Raw genomic sequence first — 22,222 nt, forward strand, 5'->3', positions numbered from 1 at the left:
CAAGACAAAACCAAACAACAACAAAAAACAAAAAACCCACACACAAAAAAACAAAACCCAAAAAACATGCAGAGGTCTGAATCCCCCTCAAAAGCATGCAGAGGGCTGAATAGGAAAATGATGCTGGAAGAATTACAGTATGTACTCAGTGTCAGTCATCTCCCATTTTAATTTTTATTCTGAGTTCTATTCAAGTATGAATATGTATACAAATTCTTATTCTTAATTAACTGTGGAGCTTACAGAAAGTATTTATTGCTATCCATTTCTTTCGTATCACTCCCCTTACCTTCCCTGATAGGAGCTGCATGTTGAGTAGGCAGACTGTAACCCTGTAATTTGAAGCTACTACTATAGCATCAATTCTTCTGGATGATACCACACCTTGCCAGTCAAAAATGATTTGAACTTAAATTGTCAGTTAAAGATGCTCTTCAGTTTTATTGTCCTTAACTTGCAGGCAGTTTATTGGATGAAGTGAATTACTTTGTTGTTGAAAGTGCTTGTAATTTCGTGTGAAGGACACAATCAGAATACACAATATTTTTTCCCCTTTGCATTTTCCAACTTGCTGCTCCTTTGGTCCCCAGGAATATTACAAAATTGCTGACATCTAAGCTGATCAATCAAACCCTTTGCAGTTCTGTAAATGATCAAGCTTAACTGTCTATGCAGCTGTTATTTGGCAGAACTCTATCTGGAAAATAAAGGACAAACATCAAAAGAAGTTCAGCTAGGTTTATAGTTCAGAGAGGTTTTTTTGATAGCTGGTCTGTTGTATAGACAAAGTCTCTTAGGTGAAATTAGAAGAAAGCAGACCTTTGTCCTTTCATAAATCTCTCTCCAGATGACAGTCACCTCCCAAAACAGGGTTGATATATCCCACCTGAGCAGCATCTGGTTGCTGTGCTGATACTGTGCACACTCATGTGCATAGTCTCCCAGGAAAGTGCATTACACATAAGCTAGGGAAAGCTAGTAGCCATGTTGTTTATAGGATGAATAGGATGGATCTTTTCAGAAATTGATCCATTATCTTCTCTTTAGTGATCTCCCTGCTCTCTAGAAAACTTCAACTCCATTCTCCGTGGCAGCTAAAGGCAGTGCTGGTTGCCTTTGAGAGTGCTATTATCAACCTACTGTGAGGAACTCTGTGTATATTAGATTGCTCTCAACCCAGAAAATAAAATACCAGTGTTGAAGTGTTTCCCTTCTTCATTCTCCTCTCCTGAATTTAAATTATAGACTTTCTTTTATAAATTCAACTAAACTGTTGATACAACTTGACCTGAATACTTTAAGCAAATGTACCACACTGAAGGAAGAACATAGTGTGCATGAATAGTTTGGGGTTTATCTAGAGGTGAATGTGTGTCTCTCTCCATTGCCACAGAAAGAGAGAGCTGGGCACAGAGTATTGATGTCACTAGCCAAGGCTGGAGAGAGACACCAAATCTCCTGACACTTCATGCTCTGATTGGTCATGCCCAAAAGGCGTAACAGTCAACTTGAACAGATCAACTAAGTTCTCATTAGCCAAATTTTGAACTAACCTTTCCGCCTTCTGATTGTAGAGAGGGCAAAACAGTAATCACTGTAGAAAAGTTGTCCTTAATGTTCTAAAAAGAAACTATCAATCCGCAAAATTGGATGAAGGAAAGGAAAATAGATCATTGAATTGAATGCCTTATGTCCCTGGATGAAACATAGGAGGTAAAGTGTTGTAGATCTGAGTGAGAGTGATAGACACACTGTCAGCTGGTCCAGGTCAGTTAAAATGGTTCCTGGGGTAATGTGGAGAATGGAGGACCTTAAAGGAAATGAAGTGCCCATTGCCAATTTTATAACCCTTAGAATATGTGGAAAATTCCAGTCAGAAAACACTGGTAGGAAAAGAAAATAATAACAAGAACAACAAAAACAATGTTATGTGCTGCACAAGTTGCAATGTATTTAAGAGATCTTTTTTATATTCTTTCTCTTTGAGATCTGCTTTTGCAGAGCATTTTATATGCTGCTTAGTTAAAGCCTGCAATGTCAAGATACAGAAATGTACGTCGAATTTTAAGCCTTTTAACCAAAGCCACAATACGCATCTAGCAAAATACATCCAATTTTTTTTCCCTTGGAAGAAATTAGAACTGCTACATTTAGAAGCACATCCCATTTCTATCAAATATACACCGCTTCCCCTGCAGCTCTTTTTATGTTAGTCAATATCTTTTAATGTTATCTGATGGTTTCCTAGGAGATGCCCTAAATGGCCAAACTCACTAGTTTAATGCTAGTGTTGGATAATATCTATATGCACTGAACATCTGTTTTGTTCACTGAAGTCTGCTCTGCCCTTTTTCCACTGGTCATTATGTTCCCCCTGTGGGTTTCTAATGGCTGCTAATGAGATAAGAAGAATGCTCTATGTACATTTCCATCTTCTCCGATGGTGTGTGATCAGAAGTCTGTGCTCTTTGTTAGAGGGAATTACTTCAAAATCATTGTTAGTATTTCTTTGTACAGTAGTTTGAATGCAAATTTTACACTTAAGGACTAAAGTGCCTTTTAAAAATCTGTAAGAAGCAATTAGAAAGAGAAAGATCACTGCATTATAGGGTAAAGAGTTCTATTTGTGGAAGGGTGGGCTCAGTGTTGATTCATGTTTTTCAGATGGCACAGTACAGGTTGCATCATTAATAGAAGATTAAGATGCCAAATGGGGAATTTTTACCTTCTGTTTCTGAGTCTTTCTCCATAGGAAATCACCCGGATATGGCTAGAGGTTGATTTTACATAACATGATGAGCAGACAGAGTGTTCCTCAAATTTAACAGAGCCTGCTGTTACTGTGGGAAGAGGAGCTGACAACTTGGGTAGTATCCATACAAAGCTATAATTTCTATTCTGTCAAAATCATTTCCCTTTAGAAAGTCTGATTTCATTAGCATGTTTTTTGTGGGATGTGATTGTCTCTCTTAGCAGCTTTCCATTTACAGCTTTCACAAAAGCCAATCAGATTATACCAAGGGCAGGAAATAAATAAGCCTTTTTGCTGTAAATTAATTTAGGCAAGAATAAATCACATATGGATAGGTTCCTACTTTATGAAGTGTGAAATTTTAGCAAGGTAAAAGATGAGGGCTCTAGGAGCAGATATTGTCATAAACATGGTTACAAAATACCCTTCTTCTGGAACTCTTATAGTGAGTATAGTACATATAACCTGCGTCTCATAAATGGCAAAGCAAGTTTTCAACTAAACCAGCAACACAGGCAAAACTGATGTATAACCTTCTTGGAGAAAGAGGCCAAATTTAGCTGCACTGCTCTGGGGTAATTCCAACCCGAACACTGACTATTCACTTACATTCATTTTTAGTTCATATTTGGTCTTTTGCATTATTCAACTTATCAGTATACTCTCCACCATCACAATAAAGTCTGAGATTTTGTTAGGGCTTGATATGCTGACCCACCATGGTGTCTCCAAGGTGCAGCTTGCCTCTGCTCATTTCTTGCTTTGGACCTGAACATGTCAGATATGAAGGTGGCAGGTGGTTTATGGAAACCTGTTTATCTGCTTGATTCCACTCTGCTTGATTCAGCTCTGTTAAGCTTTGGCAATTTGTGAGGAAAAAGGTATCAGATGTTTATTCTCTTTAAAAAATATTTTGTTCTGGAGAGTGTGGCAAAGTAAAATCTACACAAAGTGCTGTTCCATTTGGCTGCTAAGGTTGAAAAAATATTCAGAATTCATTAATAACAAAATGTGATGAGCATCATAGAAAGAGGATGGTTAAGTGTTTTAGCTCCTCCCAGGCTGTTTTCATGATTTGATAACAATGCTCATCAGAGAAGCCATAGCTTTATTTTTCAGTCACCCTGCCCCATGTGGAGAAGAAATAAAGCTGTGATTTTATTTGCTAATTAGTCTATTTGTGCATGTGCAGAGAACCCTTCTAGAAAAAATCAAAGCATCTACCTGTGTACCATTACTTTGGGTAAAAATTTCCTTTGGTTTAGAATCTATTTAAGTAAAATAATCTTTCTCAGTTTTAATTTCTGTAGAATGTACAGAATCATAGAATGATAGAATGGTTTGGGTTGGAAGGGGCCTTAAAGACCATTGAGTTTCAATCCCATTGCCATGGGCAGCAACAACTTGCAATGGATGTCTGCCCAAAGCATCCAGTCTGGCCTTGAACACTTCATGGATAGGGCATCCTTTTCTGGGCAGTATGTTCCAGTGCCTCACCACCTGCACAGTGAAGAATTTCTTCCTCATATCAAATTTAAATCTATCCTCTTTTTAGTTGAAAGACATTGCTCCTTCTTTCGCTACATGCACGTGTAAAAAGTCCCTCTCCATCTCTGTTATAGGCTCCTGGAATGTTGACATATGGTCTCCCCCAGAGTCTTCTTTTCTTCAGGCTGAACAACCCAAACTCTCACAGCCTGTCTCCATAGGAGAGGTTCTCCAGCCCTCTGAGCATCCTCATGGTCACCGCTGGATCTTCTCCAACAGAACGATATCCTTTTTCTGCTGGGGATTGCTCAGCTGAATGCGGGTGGGGACTCACTAGAGCGGACCAGGGGGGAAAAATCACCTCCCTTGTCTTCCTAGTCCTGAAGGTGTTGGTTAATGAGAAGTTCAACATGAGCCATCAGTGTGCGTTTGCAGCTCTGGATATGGTTGTCTTTATGGGCTGCAAACGCACATTGATGGCTCATGTTGAGCTTCTCATCAACCAACACTTCAAGGTGTTTTTCCATACTAAATGTTTACTAGGTTCTTCCACCTTCTAACTTCGGCATCTCTGCATCTCTGAAGGGATATTATCTATGTCTACTATTTTGATTTTTTTGCTTTTAGATTTAAGAAATTCTTCTGTTTTATTAAAACTCTTCCATTTCTTTGACTATCTGTAACAGGCTGTTTTTCCTCTCTTCTTTTTTTTTTTTTTTTCCTTAGTTCCATCTGGGCATTTAAAAACAGTAATTCTATGCTATTTCATGTGCTCCAGATCTTTGCAATGCCAGTATCTAACTGACAGTATTTGATCTGTTTTATGATTACTCTTCATCTGTTGCTGGCTCTTTTCCTATAAGCTGGTAACTGCTTTGATCACCTCTTGGCCAGAATCTATGGCTTCTCATAATTCCTTCTGGAAAGCTTCTTTGTCTTCTTTTAATTACTTTTTACCATTACCTGGCTAGCATCCATTGTGTGTTGTCTGGTTTTAATTTTTGCCGCTGTGAAAGCTAATAGGACTCTTCTTCATTGGGACATTTAGGAAAGTCAATCCAAATTAAATGTTAAAGATCACACTTCAGCTCCGTTAAATCCCTGTATAGATAGCCTTGTTAGAAGCAAAGAAGACTTTATTTTTGTTTAATTTAATACAAACTAGAAATGATCTAAGTCATATTTAGCCACTTCAGTTTTGAACAGTGTTGTCAGTATAAGGATAGTGAAATTTACCTGCTTTAGATTCATACTTTTTATTAATGTTTTTCCATTTTCTGTGTTTTCCATAGACAGGACCGCCCTTTCTTTTCTTTAGGAAATATCATTTTCTAGTAGCCTATTTTTTGTTCTCCTTTTCTTTATGAATGACTACCATTCTTCTACTCTGATGATGGCTTCAGTTATTTCTGAGGAAGATTTACAGAATATAGTTGTTCTTATTTTCATAAGATAAATCATAATGTAATAGATCCACATTAAGTTCAGATGCTTATAATGGATGCTGTAAACAGATACGATGGAATTCTTCTCACATATCCTTCCTGGGCAAAAGGCAGACAGATGGAGTATACCTTCAGCAAGTTTGCAGATAATCAAAACTGAGGGGACTGCTTGAAACACCAGATGGTCTTGCTGCCATTCAGAGAGACCTTGACAGGCTGGAGAAATGGGCAGTGAGGAGTCTGATGTAGTTCAGCAAAGGGTAATGAAAAACTCTGTATCTGGGAAGCATGGGCCAATATGTGCTGGGGGCTGAGTAGCTGGAAAGCAGTTGACTGAGAAAAACCTTGGGGTCCTGGTGGAAAGCAAGATGACCATGAGCCAGCAGCGCACCTTTACAGCATAGAGACCAAGTGTGTCCTGGCCTACATTAGGCAGAGAATTGCCAGCAGGAAGATGATCCTTCCCCTTTACTCAGCATTGACGTTTCAGTACAAAGGATATATAGACATATTGCAGCATCAGTGCAAGGTTACAGAGATTACTAAGGCACTGGAATATCTTTTGTATGAGGAGAGGCAGAGAAAACTCGCACTGTTTTTCCTAGAGAAGAGAGGCTACATGGGGGATCTTCTCAATATATGTAAATATCTGATGGAAGGGAATGAAAAGAGAACCAGACTCTTTTTAGTTGGGACACATTGATGTGTCAGGAAGAAATGGACACAAAATGAAACAGATGAAATTCCTTCTGAACAGAAGAAAACACTGAATGATTTTGAGTGAGTTGAAGCAATGCAACAAGTTGCTCCATAAACATGTGGAATCTCTGTCGTTGGAGAGTCAGATCTTGACACAGTACTGGGCAACATGTTCTTGGTGATCCTGCTCGAGTGGGGAGTTTGGCCTGGTGATATCAAGGGAGAAAAGGAGGCTCAGAGGAGAGTTTATCTCTCTCTGCAACTTCTTGAATGGAGATTGTAGAGAGGTGGGAGATCGGCTTCTTCTCCCGGGTAACAGTGGTAAGATAAGGGCCTAAGTTGCACCAGAGGAAGTTTAGGTTGGATATTAAGAAAAGTTTACTGTTAGAAAGAGTATTAAGGCATTGAAGCAGGCTGTCATGTAGGAAGCATTCCATTAGCAAGAAAATACAGTTATAGCGCATCCAGCTCAAATCATGCACCCAGGGTCACATTGTGTCACTTTGTGATTTGTTCCTTGAGCTCAGGCTGCACCCTTGCCTTCTGAAATTTCCTACTTTATAGTTCATCCCTCTAGAGGTAACCCAAGCTTTTAAAACAGCAGCAAATTTCCATAGTGATAGCCTGCCATTGAAACAAGACACTAGTAAAGCAGATGTATGTCTGGTGTGACCTCCTAAAAAGTTCATCACAGAGAACTTCTTGTCTTTTCGTATTACAAAATCTGAAACACAGGACTCTGAGTCCACCCCTTTTTCCAGCTGTACCTGTGAAGTGCTGAAGTTCATCAGACATCAACTTCAGTTGATCAGACTAAAGGCTCTGATCCTATGGGTAGGAACACTTCAAACTATGCTGGCTTTTAAAAACTAGCAGGCACCTCAGAGCTCCTAGTGAAGATGAATTATCTTCAGAATTATTTTAAAATTTACTGTTTTAAGAGGAGGAGGAGAGACAAGAATGTGACAGCTTCTATAATGCAAAAAAAAAAAAGATGAATTCATGCAACTCTATCCTATTGGTGTCTATTAAAATTGTTCTCAGTAAGTCTGTCTCAACAGCAGATAGATGAACACTCCCATGTAAATCGCCTCCTGTCTGATAGGTAGGAATTTGCAAGCTGAAAAGGAATCCTCCTCCTTACTTCTCAAAAGTATGCTCTGCCTTTCAGATAATATGTACTTTCCCAACCTTGTCAGGTGAGGCAGTGCTTGAAAGCTGTTTAGCACTTACCCTTTTGTATAACTAGTTATCTCTGTAGGAGAGTTTGCAGCAGTCTTTAACCCCTTTGTATTCTCCTTACGTCTCAGAGAAATTTCATGTAGGCTAATAAATTCTGTTAAGTCTTTTCTTTTTCCACTACATTAGTCTCTCATCAACTAGTAATGAGCCTTGGTAGGTTCCTTGTGAAGATCTGAGCAATCACATTAATTCCTTAAAACAACTTTCACTGTAGCGATCCTATTAGCAGAGAGTTTTAGAATGCCTACTACATACAATCTTAGGAGCTTTTGGTGGCCTACACTCATTGTCCCCTGATACTCAAGATGCTGCTGAACTATCATTACATACTCTTTCAAGTAATAAGCTGGAACTGTGCTGCTAAAATAATGCTTTTTCATCATCATTTCTTGAAATGAATGATATTTCTTGAGAAATTAATGTCATCAGTTGGAAAGTTTATATAGGTTTCTGCACGCTTTAAAGCACATGAAATGACAGCTGATTTTTTAGTGTGACTATTTCTCACATAAAACATATCGGCATATCATGCAACATACAGCCAACACTCACACTGCCAGTCTTGGCTTCATGATTTCCCTATGATTGTGTGGAAATTCACTCTTTCATTCTAATCTAGTGAAAAAATCTGTGCCTTTGGAGGTTTACAAAGGGAAGTCTTGTTGCTTAAAGTAAAGTATCTAAATTAGATCCCCCATTTCTACTTATCTTGTGGTCTACTGACAGCCAACCTATAGTAGTAGGATGGGAGGTGAGGGGAAAGGACTAAATCTTACCAGAACATACTAATTCTTATGAATTTCTTTTGGCTTCCTACTAGGCTCCTTTTCACATAAATATCAATTAAAAGCATCAAACCAATAAAAACTTGAACAGGTTCTGTTGGAGAAAGAGTTGTGAGGATTGTGGACTTGGAGAAGACAACTGTGCATTCTAGAATTTTTCTGTGCATGTCTCTGACATTACAATCTGCTCTCAATTTACTTGTGCTGAACTCTGCATTGCTATAAGGAGAAGCGATGCCCATCAATTCAACCCTCTCATTTCTGCTTCTTTTCAGCATCAATTCTTCAGTGAATTATTCTCTTCTGCTGCAGCAGCTCTTTCTGACTGTGGTGATTATTATTTTTTTTGTCTCTTTTCCTGGACCGATTGTCTTATGCCATTTTTATCTTTGCTTTGTTTCTTTGTGTTATGCATTAAAACCCACAATGCAATTAGCATAGTTAGTTCCATTCATTCTGCCCTTTCACTTTCTAAAAAGCCAGTTTAAAAACAAGAAAACAAAAAAATCCAACTACCCAAACTTGAAGTGTCATACTTTGCAGTTTTCTCCATTCCCTCTGACTGTGCTGAAGCCTGATAGCACTAAGGAAACTGATTTACAAACGTATCTTGCATAAGTATTTTGTGTTGTTTACAGAGAAACAGTTGTCATAAAAGAAAGCAAGTTTTCATTTGAGCTTTAACTTGCTTCAATATCATGAAAACCGTCATAAGTTTGTCTCTAAAACTATCATCTGAACTGAAATTTCCTTCCAGCAATCCAAAGAATCTTTGGGAAAGGCTTTATGCAAAGGCTTATCAGTTTGGATGAAACCTGGGTTTAATCTGTATTACAAAAATACTTCCAAGCTTGGCATAAATTTTCAGAAGAAGAAATGATGCAAAGATTGAAGACATGAATGGAGAGCCTAGTACAGCCTAATATATTATTTAATTTTGACAGAAGAATAGCAATAATCTATCTTTCCTCTGAAATGGAAGAAGAAAACAAGCAAGCAATGGATGGTAGGTGTAAGAGACACAACTTAGGTCTTCAAAACGTGCTTCAGTAAAGAGAGTAGGCACAAAATGTCTGTCTCAGTGTGAGTAGAGAGGTCTGCTCCTTCTGTTTTGTACATGCAGCTGAGCACTCACTGCATTGCCCTGTTAGGTTGGCTCTCAGAAAGTTCTGATCATTTGTTCTCTTTGGACTCAAGACATTTGAAGGATTTTTTAATTACTTGTCCGAAATAATTGTTCATTTTTTAAAAAACAAAAGGCATTAGAACAGGCTTTTAATGGAGTGCTTAAAATTGCTGTTCATTTTTGAAAGTTGAGTTACAGTTTTTAGCTTGATCCCTTTGAATTTTCTTAATGTGAGTAACCTTGACAAGCAAAATTCAAGCCCCTTTACAGTAACTGCAGTCCTATCAAGCAAATGATGCCTAGGATCAGTTTACATGGTAAAAGGACTAATAAAGAAAAACAACTTAACATTGAATGCTGAATTCCAACAGCTTCTTTTTTAAGTTGTCCCTATGTAGAAACGAATGGTGGTAGTTCTACAAAAGTCTGAGCACTAACAAATGCGTTATATATAGATTAGCTTTTTCCTCATTAATTTTTGAAATTTTGATTGCATTTTCAATATTGCATCTCAGAATAGGTACATGTTCCATGTTAGAAAATAAGGCTGTTTTGTGTCAGCTTTCCAATGTCAGAAATAATTACAGTTAAGGATTTTTGGTTATTAAACTTGACTAGTTCCAAAGTATGTCCATCTTAGTTACCTGGTTGTGAACTCCATCCCCATGCGAAAATCGGGTTACCTAGTGATGTGATTGATGCCCCATCCCTGGAGACTTTCAGGGTGAGTTTGGATCAGGCCCTGGGCAGCCTGATCTAGCTGTGGTGTCCATGTACATTGCAGGGGAGTTGGACTAGATGGCCTTTGGAGGTCCCTTCCGACTCTAAGGATTCTATGATTCCATGATTCTATGATTCTAGTTATATGTGACCTGGACAAAAAGATAGTATAATTATGATGTAAATATCAATGTGCTCACTCAAACAGGTACAGTGGTGTTTTTGCATAGAACAGAGTCTACATGCAGAGTAGGAATGATTCTGGATTCAGCTTCTGTGGTTGTGCATCTCTCAGTAAAACACTATTCACTTTTAACAGCCATTACTATTAACATTTAGAAACAGAACATCTGTGCTGTGATATGGGCCTTAATGAAATGTTTTCCTCTGCCTTAGATGATGCAATGTGTGTTACCCTTGACTTTCCCACATATGACTGCACCTCTGAGTCACAGAATCACAGAATGACTGGTACTTCTAGTCTCTCCATTTGATCCAAACCCTGTTCCAGCATTGACATCCAGAGCAGGATGCCCAGCATCATGTCCAGATGGCTTTTGAAGACCTCCAAGGAGAAAATTCCAAAAGCTCTTTGGGAGATGGAACCTCTTCTGTTCCATCTTGTGCCCACTGCCTCTTCTCCTGTCACTAGGCATCAATGAAAAAAGCCTGGTTCTGACCTCCCTGTACCATTCATTCAAGTATTTATAGATGTTGATAAGATCACCCTGAGTCTCCACTTCTCCAGTCTGAATAACCCGAGTCTCTCAGCCTCTCCTTCTAGAAGGGGATTCTCCAGTCCTTCAATCTTGATAGCCCTACGTTGGGCTCATTCCATCATGAACATCTTGCTTGTACAGGGGGGCCACAACAGGACACAGCTCTCAAAGTATGGCCTCGTCAGTGCTGTGTAGAAGAGAAGGATCACCTCTCTTGACCTGCTGGTGATACTTTGTCTAATGCAGCCAAGAATGCCATTAGCCTTCTTAGCAACTGGAATGCACTATATGTGTTATCACTATACATGAGTCACAGTATATGCATCCAAACGTCTTTGCTTCTGAGTAATATGTGTATAGGAGTTTGGATTTAGGAGATGGCTTTAAATCTTGCCTTGTTGTGATCTCATATGAAATGATCCTTACACATTTCTCCACTTGCCCGAAGAAACAACAGCAAGAGCTGTCACTAATTTTGTTTATAATTAATTGTGTAGCATGGATTTGTTGATGTGACATGGATAGGGGTCAACTGAGTAGATTTGCCTTGGGTTAATAGATGTTTTCCATCTCCTTTATTTCTGGTGCTTAAAATATTCCTCACCAATCTTAAGTTCATGAATCAGTGCATAAAATCATCATGACCATTCAGTTGTCCTTTAGCTAAGGCTAACACTGTCCTTTGCATTCAGCTGCTGCATAGCTCTCCTTACTGGTAGGAGGCCTGTGAAATGCTTGGAAACAGTTTTATGAATAAAAGTATTTCAAGTGCTAAAACTCATTTTGTATAAATTAAAATATCGTCTTTTGGACTTTTCATAAAACACTGTATGCTCTACTCATTCCCAGAGTGGATTTCTTTTACTATTATTACTATGATGACACATAATTAAGTCAGATTACATTTTTATAGAGTGGAGAATAGCTAAGAAACAGTTTTAAATTATTCATCAATAAGTTTCACCAAAAAAAAGCAAAAGATAAGAATTTAAAATGTGTTCTCTGTTATTTTTTTTCTTCCTAAAACTAGATAATTTTATAATGGTATATTGAACAAATAAGTCTCTCTTTTCCCTCCCATGAGAGAACAAGAGACTTCATTTAACACCACATGTGTTATTGTGCTTATCTGCTGATTACCATATTACTTTGATTTGTATGGTAGATTGTAAACTCTTGTAGGATTATGGAAAGATTTCTTTCCCCAGGCTGAAGCAGTGAGATTTTCAGCATCATGAAGCCAGAGATGAGTAGGAAAGAAGCAGATTGGTTATTATATCTCTATGTATTTTTTACCCACTGGTTCATCTCATTTTTATCACTGCAGAGTCAGCATGAAAGCTGACTAAGTTAATACACCTCCACAACATTGTCACACTGCTAAGTTTTAATGCCTCTCCATATCCTCAGTATGCTTAGTGAAAAAGTGAATTGCTGAAATGGGGTAGCAGTAAGGAAAGGCAGGAGTAGGCATCAACATGCCGTGATCCAACTTGTTAAAGTACTCCTTTTAATTTCAAATTGGTATCATATGATGAGAGCTGATTTTCTAAACATCGGGGTTTCATTATGTATCGTATTTTCTTTCTGATTTTGGATTGGTTCATCCAACTTGCAGACAATTTACTTGGCATATTAAGCTAAGTATTTTCTTGTAGAAAATAAAAGGAGAAACAATAGCTAACAATCAAGTTTGGACAAGAAAAAGGAAAAATAACTGTTCTCTACAGCTAAAATTCTGAAGATCAGTTTGGAATCCTGAATGCAATTCTTGTCATTTGTGACCAAGATCAACTGAAGTTATCAAGGAAAATATCATGGTAGGTGAAAAGATAGGTAGGAAAGTGCAGGGACAGCTTTGCAGTTTCCATTTACAAAGAGGTTGACAATACAAAGAGAGATTCTTGTTAGGATTTGTACAGTTCATCACATTTATAAATTATTTGGAATAGTAGGTGGATAATGAGGTGACTGAGTTTGCTGATAGTACAGAATTTGTCAAGGTGACAAACTACAACTAACAACACAAGTGTAAGCGAATCTTGTGATTCTGATTGAATGGAAATAAAATGTGAGATAAAATTCAGTGCTGATAGATGAAAAGTAAAAAGACACAAGGAAGCACAATCCTGATAATTCTTATGCTGCCACAGATTCGTAAATGAGGTACTGCTATTTTGGAAATACATCTTAGTTGTTTTGGTTAGCTTTTTGAAAGGTGCTCAGTGAGAGCTGAAGATAGTGGGCACAACAGATAGGATTGAGAACAGAACAGTAGACAACGTTTTTCCTCTGTTGAGACATAGAGGGGCAAGAAAGATGAGCTATGAAGAAATTTTTGTACTAAGAGCAATTAGGCTACGATTGTGGATTTTTGGGGAGAAAAGAAATGACCAGGGGACAAAATTGTAGAGTATATAAAATAATAAATAACACAGAGAAGATGGGCTGCTGTGTTTACTATTGACTGTTTGAAGCAATAGTGACCAGCTGGTGAAATTATCATGCTACTAATTCAAGGTAAATGGATGCAAGCACTTTTTTCTCATAGCATGTTTTAGCTGTGGAACTCACTGTTGGAAGACTTTTTGTAGTACTCAAAGAATAAACTGTTTTTTAAAAAAGGTTAGGAAAGTTAGGTAGAAGACAGCAAAGAAAAGTAGAAGAAACATGAAAAGTAGAAGTACATGAGGACAATGATACAAGTTAGAAACAGATCAGAACTGTTCCTTATCCCGTTGGGTGGATGGATGGAGATACATGTTACTTGAAAGAGTTTTCACTCTCTCTGCCAGTGAGAAGCAGAGCAGGGAGGCTGATAACTGCCTGGTAAGTTGTAGCACGTGGGAAAACTGAAAATAATTTTTAATAGCTTCACTTCTTCCTCCTCATATGGGGATAACTGTGGAACCACTGGATTGACAAGAAAGGTTTTTTCTTGTGTTGGAAAATGTAAAGGTACCCAAAGGTATCCAGCATGAAATGCAGGAATGTTGCCAGAACACTGAACAGATTCTTGAAATGAAAAGTTGGAGAGGAGTTTAAGGATGCAGCTGAGTGAGGTGAGGGTTTGTGACAGACAGAGATTTTGTTCTGTCATTTTGACCTCAGCCTGAATCCAGTGTGCAACATCAAGTTGTCTTCTCTTAGGACCAACCCTGAAATACGAGCAGGAGACAAGCTGGCATGCCTTGAGGTGGGTCTGGAGCACTGGCTTACTTCTCAAGGACTGCCAGAGCTGCTTTCCTGATGGAAAGCCCTTTTTATGGACTAATGATTTTCCTGTGCCAGCATGCTTTAGCACTCGGTATTCTGGCTGCAAGTTGTCTGTGTAAATGTAATTAATGTCCAAGTCCAAGTATCCCTCACCCCACAGGATTAAAAGAACACGTGTATCAAAATTTGAGGTGTTCTAGTGCCACGGTAGTAGAGTCATGTCAAATAGGGAACCATGAAAAGTGTAATGTATGTTGGAAGTATAGACAGTATAGCTAAATCAAGTTGAAACATACAAATGCAAATTGTGAACTCACTCCCAGGAGCCCAAGCTTTGGGTCAGATGTTACTGTTCAAGACTGTTTCCAAGAGAGTGACTGTGCCTTTTTATAACACAAGCCTTGTTACGCTTTGATTTCTTCCTCTGTCCTGGTCTGAATTAGGCTATTTTTGTTGATATGAATTCGCAGCCGCTAGCCAATGACCATAAAAGCCTTTCTTATGCCACATATTGACGTGAAAAGTTTCTGTCCTCAGAATAAAAGAATGACACTTTGTCCACTCAGCCAGACCAGACCCTTGATTTTACATTACTGTTTTCACTCTGAGTTTCAGAAGACCTTTTAATATTTCAGAACCATGCCAGTGCTTTCATAAACTTTCCAAAGGGTGAACAGTAGTAGTTGTATTCCAGCTGCTGCTGAATCGCTGTGTTTGTTCAGCCCTGAAATGATCTTTTAAGATGTGAAAATAAAATGTTTCACTAGTACTGAGCCATAAACACAAAACTGACCAGGGATGCTATCCACCCAACAAAAAAACTACCTCTTAGGTATTAGAATGATTTTTTTCCCCTTGCTTTCTGCATGGAGACCTGACTCTGATTTAACCTGATCTTTTATTTTCAGCAGAGCAGGTAAAATAATATTCATAAAATTACTTTCAGAAAGTTTTGAGAGGATAATGGCTATTACTTTGCCCTTAACCACTATGAACCTATTGCAAAGACTTAAAGGAAACAAAGACATCATTTTTTTTTTCTCATAGAAAGCAAGCAAGTCTTATTTACTTGTCACAGAAATTTTCTTCTGAATGATCTAAGTATTTTGACTCTAGTCACAGAGCTAGTTAAATCTGAGATTGCAAGCTGATCTTCTGATTACTTCTGTACATTTTTCCTTATTTTACATTATTTATTTGAATGTGTGAAAAACACTTTCTTGTATGTATGCTGTAAATACTTTCTGATTTTCTTTATAATGCAAACAAATGAGGTGTCAGCACAGGAAGCTCTCAGATTGAAATCCTTAAACACGTTTACTGCTAATGGAACTCAGTAACAGCCAGATGAGCTCTTAGCAGAAACCATACAACTCCAAAAGCACTTTTTTACCCTTCTTCCCTTTACAAGCAATTAGGAGGGGGCAAGGGGGGAAGAAAACAACCACAGCAAAACAAAATTCTATATATGCCCCAAAACTAAGCAACAATGGACCAAATATCAGACTCTCGTAGGAAAGATTTTCAAATATCGCTAAGATTGTTTTTCCTGTTCTTGTTGTCTTTTCCCTGCCTTCTAGGTTTCTTTCTATGGAGAACTTAAAATCCAAATTTTAAAATTCTACATCAGAGCTCAAAGTTGAACAGGTGAACAAGTACAAGGAGGGAGAACAAGGTCAACTGAACAGATCAGCTTGTACTTGGCATCATTGAGAACTGTTTGTCAAAGGGAACAAGATGGAGCAAGATTGAGAAGGTAGTGTGGATCAAAACAAAGAGCTGGAGTCAGGACCACGGTAGAGATCATGGTGATGGATCGGTAGAAATATTTTGAGTTCATAAATAAGAGGGAGTTGGGACAATGTAAATGAGAAGGGTTGAAGAAATATCTTTAAGTGTGTCACTAAGAAGGAGGTGCTTAAGCTGGAAATATTCTCCAGGATTCTTTGGAACAGGAAAGCTTGAGAGAGTAGGAATCCTGAGCTGGTTACAGCTAAGTATGAAGAAGTTAATGTTACTCTTCAAATAGCAGTAGGGAAGATAGTGTAACAGCCCTGAACACCTGAATTACCTGCTGTATGCATTCACACAGCTATGCCCAGGTACGTTTTTCTGATTGCCCGTTCAATGCAATAGCACACATAGCTGCAGAGGCTTTACAGATTGGTGGGTACTATCCTTCTATACTTGTGTAAGGCATAGTGCTCAAGTTTCAAGGCTGCCAAATTCTCTCTCACAATTTACAGTGATGTGAAAATTGCCTAGACCAGAGTCAAAATGTCTCTAAATGTTTTTAAAGCCTGAATAGTAAGGATGGTTGAAATCTAGTGCCCAAGGCCATGCCCTGCTGCAGGTGAATATATTAATGTAGCTGGAGACTGTAGAAAATTTATCTTTAACTTTTGTCAGAAATCCAAAGTCCACCAGGACTTTAATGTCAGAACATTCATAGTTTAGATGTAAAGCTTCTTATGGAAGTGTTGGCAATGTTTCTAAAAGTCTGCTTTTCTTCTAATATCCTCAGCACTTACTTTGTATTGAGTGGGTATAAATCCTATTCTGGGTTCCACTGCAAGCTTATAGGTCAAAAACGTGTTAAAAATGTGCTGATATGTTAACTGGTCCTATCCTGCCTTCTGTCAACGTTTAAGGAGCTTCTCAGGTCTTGACTTCTGTGGGAGTACTGAAAGAATCATCTTGAATAGATCTTCTCTTTTTAAAGGTCTCCCCTCATAGGCAAATGGCACCATAACCTAAGAGAAATGTGTGACAGACATGTTGTCTCTGTGGGAATTATCTGAGTTTTCAAAGTTGGTAGCAATTCTAAACATTGTATATAGTACTTTAATTTATTAGTGGAACTACTTCCATGCCAGAACTTTCTGGAACAAGCATATGTTTGTTTTGAACGATAGAAAAATTTCATATCTACAGATACAGAAAGAAATTATGTCTGATAAGACAAGGAAGAACAGCATTACTAGATGTGGCTTTATTTATATCTTTGGGAAGATTTTATTAGTTTTTTTCAAGATTTACAGTTATTTGTTACTAGAGGCAAAGGTGGAAGAGTGGTGCATGCATGGTTTTGATGCCATTGATGTTTCATTTGATGATAGTGAGTTCACCTGCTCCTTTTAATGACTGATTCATGCTGGGAATCCATCCAAGCAGTCAGCCTGAAAAGACTTTAGAAAAACACAGAAGGCATCAATACTTCCTGAATTTTTCATGTGATTGTTTTCCAGTGCTTTAAAAGGTCTTCTCATGTCCCTGGGCCTCCACGTCCAAATGCAATCATATAGAAGAAAGCTGGAAGTGGTCACATTCTTATCCTTATAACATGAGCTCAGCAATAGCTAAGTACAAGTTACACAAGGATAAGAAATTGTATTCCACTTCCTCATTAATATCAATATCTGTATTCCATGGTAATACCAGTCTGTGTGAGGTGCAGTCCAAATCATAGTTGGATGGCTGTTCCGCATTGCCTTGCCTTTGTATTTTGAGTTGTCATCTGCATCTGATAACTGTCACATCACATAGGTGAGAACACTAACTGAGATGATTTGCTAATGTCCTGAGCAGTGATACTGTGTCATCCTTGATCTAGTTAAGCTCTACTTGCCCCACATCTGCTTCTGCAGTATTTTCTGAGGCAAAATTGAATGCATGACTCCTTGTAGTTTTAGAAGTTTATGTGATGTATAACATACTGCTCCGTCCAATCCCAACCACACTGTTGCACAGTAAATTTCACACTTCTCTAATTAAGAGGTTTTAATGGCACTCTTCTGAAGAACCTATTCAGAGTACTTAATGTTAGGCAAAGATGCTGCTGTATGTGAGCAAGGTGTGACAGGATTTGGTTGCATGGAAGGTCCACTACTATTTATAGAGTTCCATGCAAAATCTATGATCAAGAACATGCACAGAAATGTGTCATAGCCACTACTTCCAAATCACAAGACAGTTATGTTATTCTGTATTCTTGTCCCTCAGCATGCTCCTGAGGCAACCTGCAGGCCAAATACTTTCAGTGGATCCGTCAGATCTAGTGGTTGGCAACCCTACTCGTGGCAGGGAGGTCGGGACTAGATGACCTTTAAGGTCTGCTACAACATAAGCTGTTCTATGATTCTGTGATTCTGTGATCTGAACTTCCAGTTTTCATTGAAAATGATGGACAACAAGTGGTAGGGAATATTCACAGCACAGACAGATGAATGTATGTCTGTTATACAAAAAAAAAATTTGAATGTCTTCTGCCCTCACCAAGAGCAGCAGTGGGAGTGCAGAGGTGGCAGCTACATCTGTCTTTCCCACAGTACCTGTATCTGTTGTCAGTGAAAAAATGTGTTTTAGCAATCTGGCTATCATGGTCAGACAGAAGTTCTAATGAGACCTATTTCATTATGGAAAGGATAAACTTTCACTTAGTATTAGAGGAATGCTATTATGTTCCCAGACCATTGTTTTAGAAGTAGTTGAATGTCTGCTGGTGATGGGTGCAAGGTTAGGTTTTAAAGTGCCCTTGAAGATTCCTTAAATAGCGTTCCAAAGCCCCATTTGAGGAGTATTATGAGAAGTTCATCCCTGAATTTTAAAACTTGTCTTCTTTATTTCATTGCCTATCGCTGCCCATAGATATTCCTGGTGACTTTGAATATACCAGGAGGAGAAACCTACTTGACAAAACTGGAGGAGAAAAATCTTCAAAGGAAAAGCTCTGTCTTGACTGTTCGTTACAAAGAAATCTCTTATATAGAATAAACTTCACAGTGAAGCTCTTGGAAATAGTGAGAAACTGGAAATCATTTCCTAATGGAGCTTACAAAAGAACAGATACTACAGGGATTTTATTTTCTAGTGATGAATAAGAGGTGAGGAATCCTAAAACACCAGTAGTACATTTCCTAGCAGACACAATAAAAGAGAGGCAGTTACCAGAAAGTCTTATGATTCTGTTATATATTCGATCTTTTATTAGCCTATAACACTCAGGACAGCATGTTAATTAGTGCTTGGTCTCAGAGGCTACTGGTTAAACCTAAAATCTACAGGAAGCTGTTATATTTAGATGCATTGATACCTTCTGTAGAAAGGAAAAAATCCTCAAAATGCCGATGAACATTATCACATGTTTTCTTAGAGATTTGTCGGCAAAGTTAGCTTTCATGCTAGCCAGCTGGGGTCTTGGGTTTCTATATAAAAAGAATAGCTCAGCTATGTCTTGAGGCTAATACTGAAAAGGTCATGAGATTCTTTTTCATGAAAGGAATGAAAGTAAGCTGAAAAGTACAGGAAAACATAACATTCACGATAAATGATAGGACTGATTTAGTTCTATGCGTTTCTCTGGGTGTAGAAAATGACATTGAAATACATTTGTATTTAGATTTAGGGAGCAACTTACTTCCTGCCTGTTCACCGGTTTATTATTTATTTCTAATCCTTAGTATTTTAAAATGCCACAGCACCCAAAATATGCAAGACCATTTCTAAACACAATCACATAATGGATTTTTTCTGTGATGAGCAAAGCAGTCATTTGAAGTTCATTCACTGAGACCCTTTGGCCTTTAGAGCATTTAGTGAAGGGTTTGTTTTGTTTATTTTACAGTTCAGTGGAATGGAAAACAATTTTTCTTAAGCATTACTGGAGGCCATCAAACACTGAGAAGGAATAATTTGTCTGCTGCTGCATGATCTGTGGAATTTAAAGGTATCTTTAAAAAAAAACAGGTGTAGTGATAAACCTACATTTTCCCCCTTTTTTGAAAAAGTGTAATTATACTCATCAAACATAATGATCTGCTATTTTCCCCATCCTGCTATTGCTCAGACTATAATGAGAAAAGTTTGCCAATGCTGGGTGGGCTTGATTATTCCCCATTTCTTCCTGTTTTATCTTGAAAACAAAACAAAACAAAACAAAATAACCCCAGCAAAATAGAAAAACACATTCACACAAAAAAAATAAAATAAAAACAAATTAAATTGTTTACTTATTCACAAAGCGTGATTTGGATGTGCAGCTCATACATGGAAATAAAGTAATTGAAAATATACTTTTCTCTGCCTGTTGCCATAGAACTATTTAGATTCAGCTTTTGATTACTTGGAGAGACGATAGGAGGTCCTGTTTTTCATTCCTTGCTTTTGTGTTTCTCAAAAACTAATTTTCATAAGACATTACAAATATTATTAAGTGGAGGCAGGAAACATAAATAAAACTGTTTTGAACAATAATGAGGCAAACTGAGAAATCAAGTGATTGGTGATATTCATGCAAGTCGAAAACTTCATGCAAGTCATTAATTAATTCATGCAAGTTGAAAACCTGGAGCCTAAACTACTGTTGAAGTCAACAGCAGATGTCTACCTGTGCAGCAATTGAGAGTAGCTTTTGTAAAGTTATTCTGACTTTACAGCCACATAGCCACAAGTTGCATCTAAATTCAGATTGCATTAAAAACAACAGTCTTCAGAATCATAGAATCATAGAATCACTAAGGGAGGAAAAGACTTCCAAGATCATCCAGTTCGACTGTCCACCTATCCCCAGTATTTTCCCACTAAGCCATGTCTCTTAGTACAACATCTAAACGTTTCTTGAACGTCACCTCCAGGGACAGTGATTCTACCACATCCCTGGGAAGCCCATTCCAGTGCCTGACCACTCTTCCAGAGAAGAATTTTTTCCTAAATCCAACCTGAATTTCCCCTGGTGCAACTTGGCCCATTCCCTCTATTCCTACTGCTAAGAGAAGACGGTTACCCTCACCACTCTGCAGCCTCCCTTCAGGTAGCTGTAGAGAGTTGTGCGGTCTTCCCTGAACCTCCTCTTCTCCAGATTAAACAATTCCAGTTCCCTCAGCTGCTCCTCATAAGACTTGTACTCCAGACCCCTCACAGCTTTATTTCTCTTCTTTGGACAAGCTCCAGGGCTTCAATGTCTTTCTTGCAGTGAGGGGCCCAAAACTGAACATAATACTTACGGTGCAGCCTCACCAGGGCTGAGTAGAGAAGGACCATCACTTCCCTGCTCCTGCTGGCAACACTATTTCTGATACAATCCAGGATGTCGTTTGCTTTCTTGGCCACCTGGGCCCACTGCTGGCTCATGTTCAGCCAAGCATTGACCAACACCCTCAACTTTTTGTAGAGCTGAACTCTTTGACTGTCCCTGATAAAATGCAAGGAAATACTAGATATTTGATCTTTAAGGAGATTTGGAAAAGGATTCTGGAAAACATCAAAGCTCATTTTCAAGTTGGGTTCACTTAAGCAACACAGTCTATTGAGTACAGTTAAGACTTGATATTTGGGCATCCTTTTTTGATACTTAAAATGTTATTGTCTGTCCTCAGCACAATGACTTGGACAAAGTGAGTTAGGATTTAAGATTCATTTACCAGGTAATAACATGCACACATCAAAGAAGGTCAGCTCAGTGCTCATCCCGATTGCAGGAACACATCAAGATCCTGACAAGCTGAATAGTCTTCATTCTTTGGAAAGCAGTAACATTCTTCATCATGTTAGCCATGAAAATACTTGCTCTGAAGGCAAACCACTGGATTGAAACCCACTTCACTCTTCCCCCAGAAGAGTTTCCTAACCATATCAATGTGAAATAAATCTGCTGGGGTTGCCTGTTAGATTTAACCTTTCCTTGTTGTCAGAACTGGAAAGCTTTATACTCAAGCTTTCTGTTGTTTGCTGTGTTCAGCTTCAAGACTCTCTCTTTTCTGCCTAATTGTAGGTCCATCTCCTCAAAGCACATATTGACCAGTCAAAAATTCCCACTGCATTTTCAGCTGTTAGAAAGGATCTGTGGTTTGACCCAGCTTACATTCACAAACCTCTTGCTGACCATTGTGCTTTGTAGTTCACAACACTTGCCAGCAGTCTAGGGTAATGTTGAACCTGATTCTAATGCTTGAAGGGCTCTGCTGACAAAACCACTTCTGTGTCACTAGAACCAGAATTTAATTTAATTCATTTCTTTTTTTTCTCTCTCTCTT

The sequence above is a fragment of the Meleagris gallopavo genome, chromosome 2 (genome assembly GCF_000146605.3).
Source record: "Meleagris gallopavo isolate NT-WF06-2002-E0010 breed Aviagen turkey brand Nicholas breeding stock chromosome 2, Turkey_5.1, whole genome shotgun sequence".
Taxonomy (NCBI): Eukaryota; Metazoa; Chordata; class Aves; order Galliformes; family Phasianidae; genus Meleagris; species Meleagris gallopavo.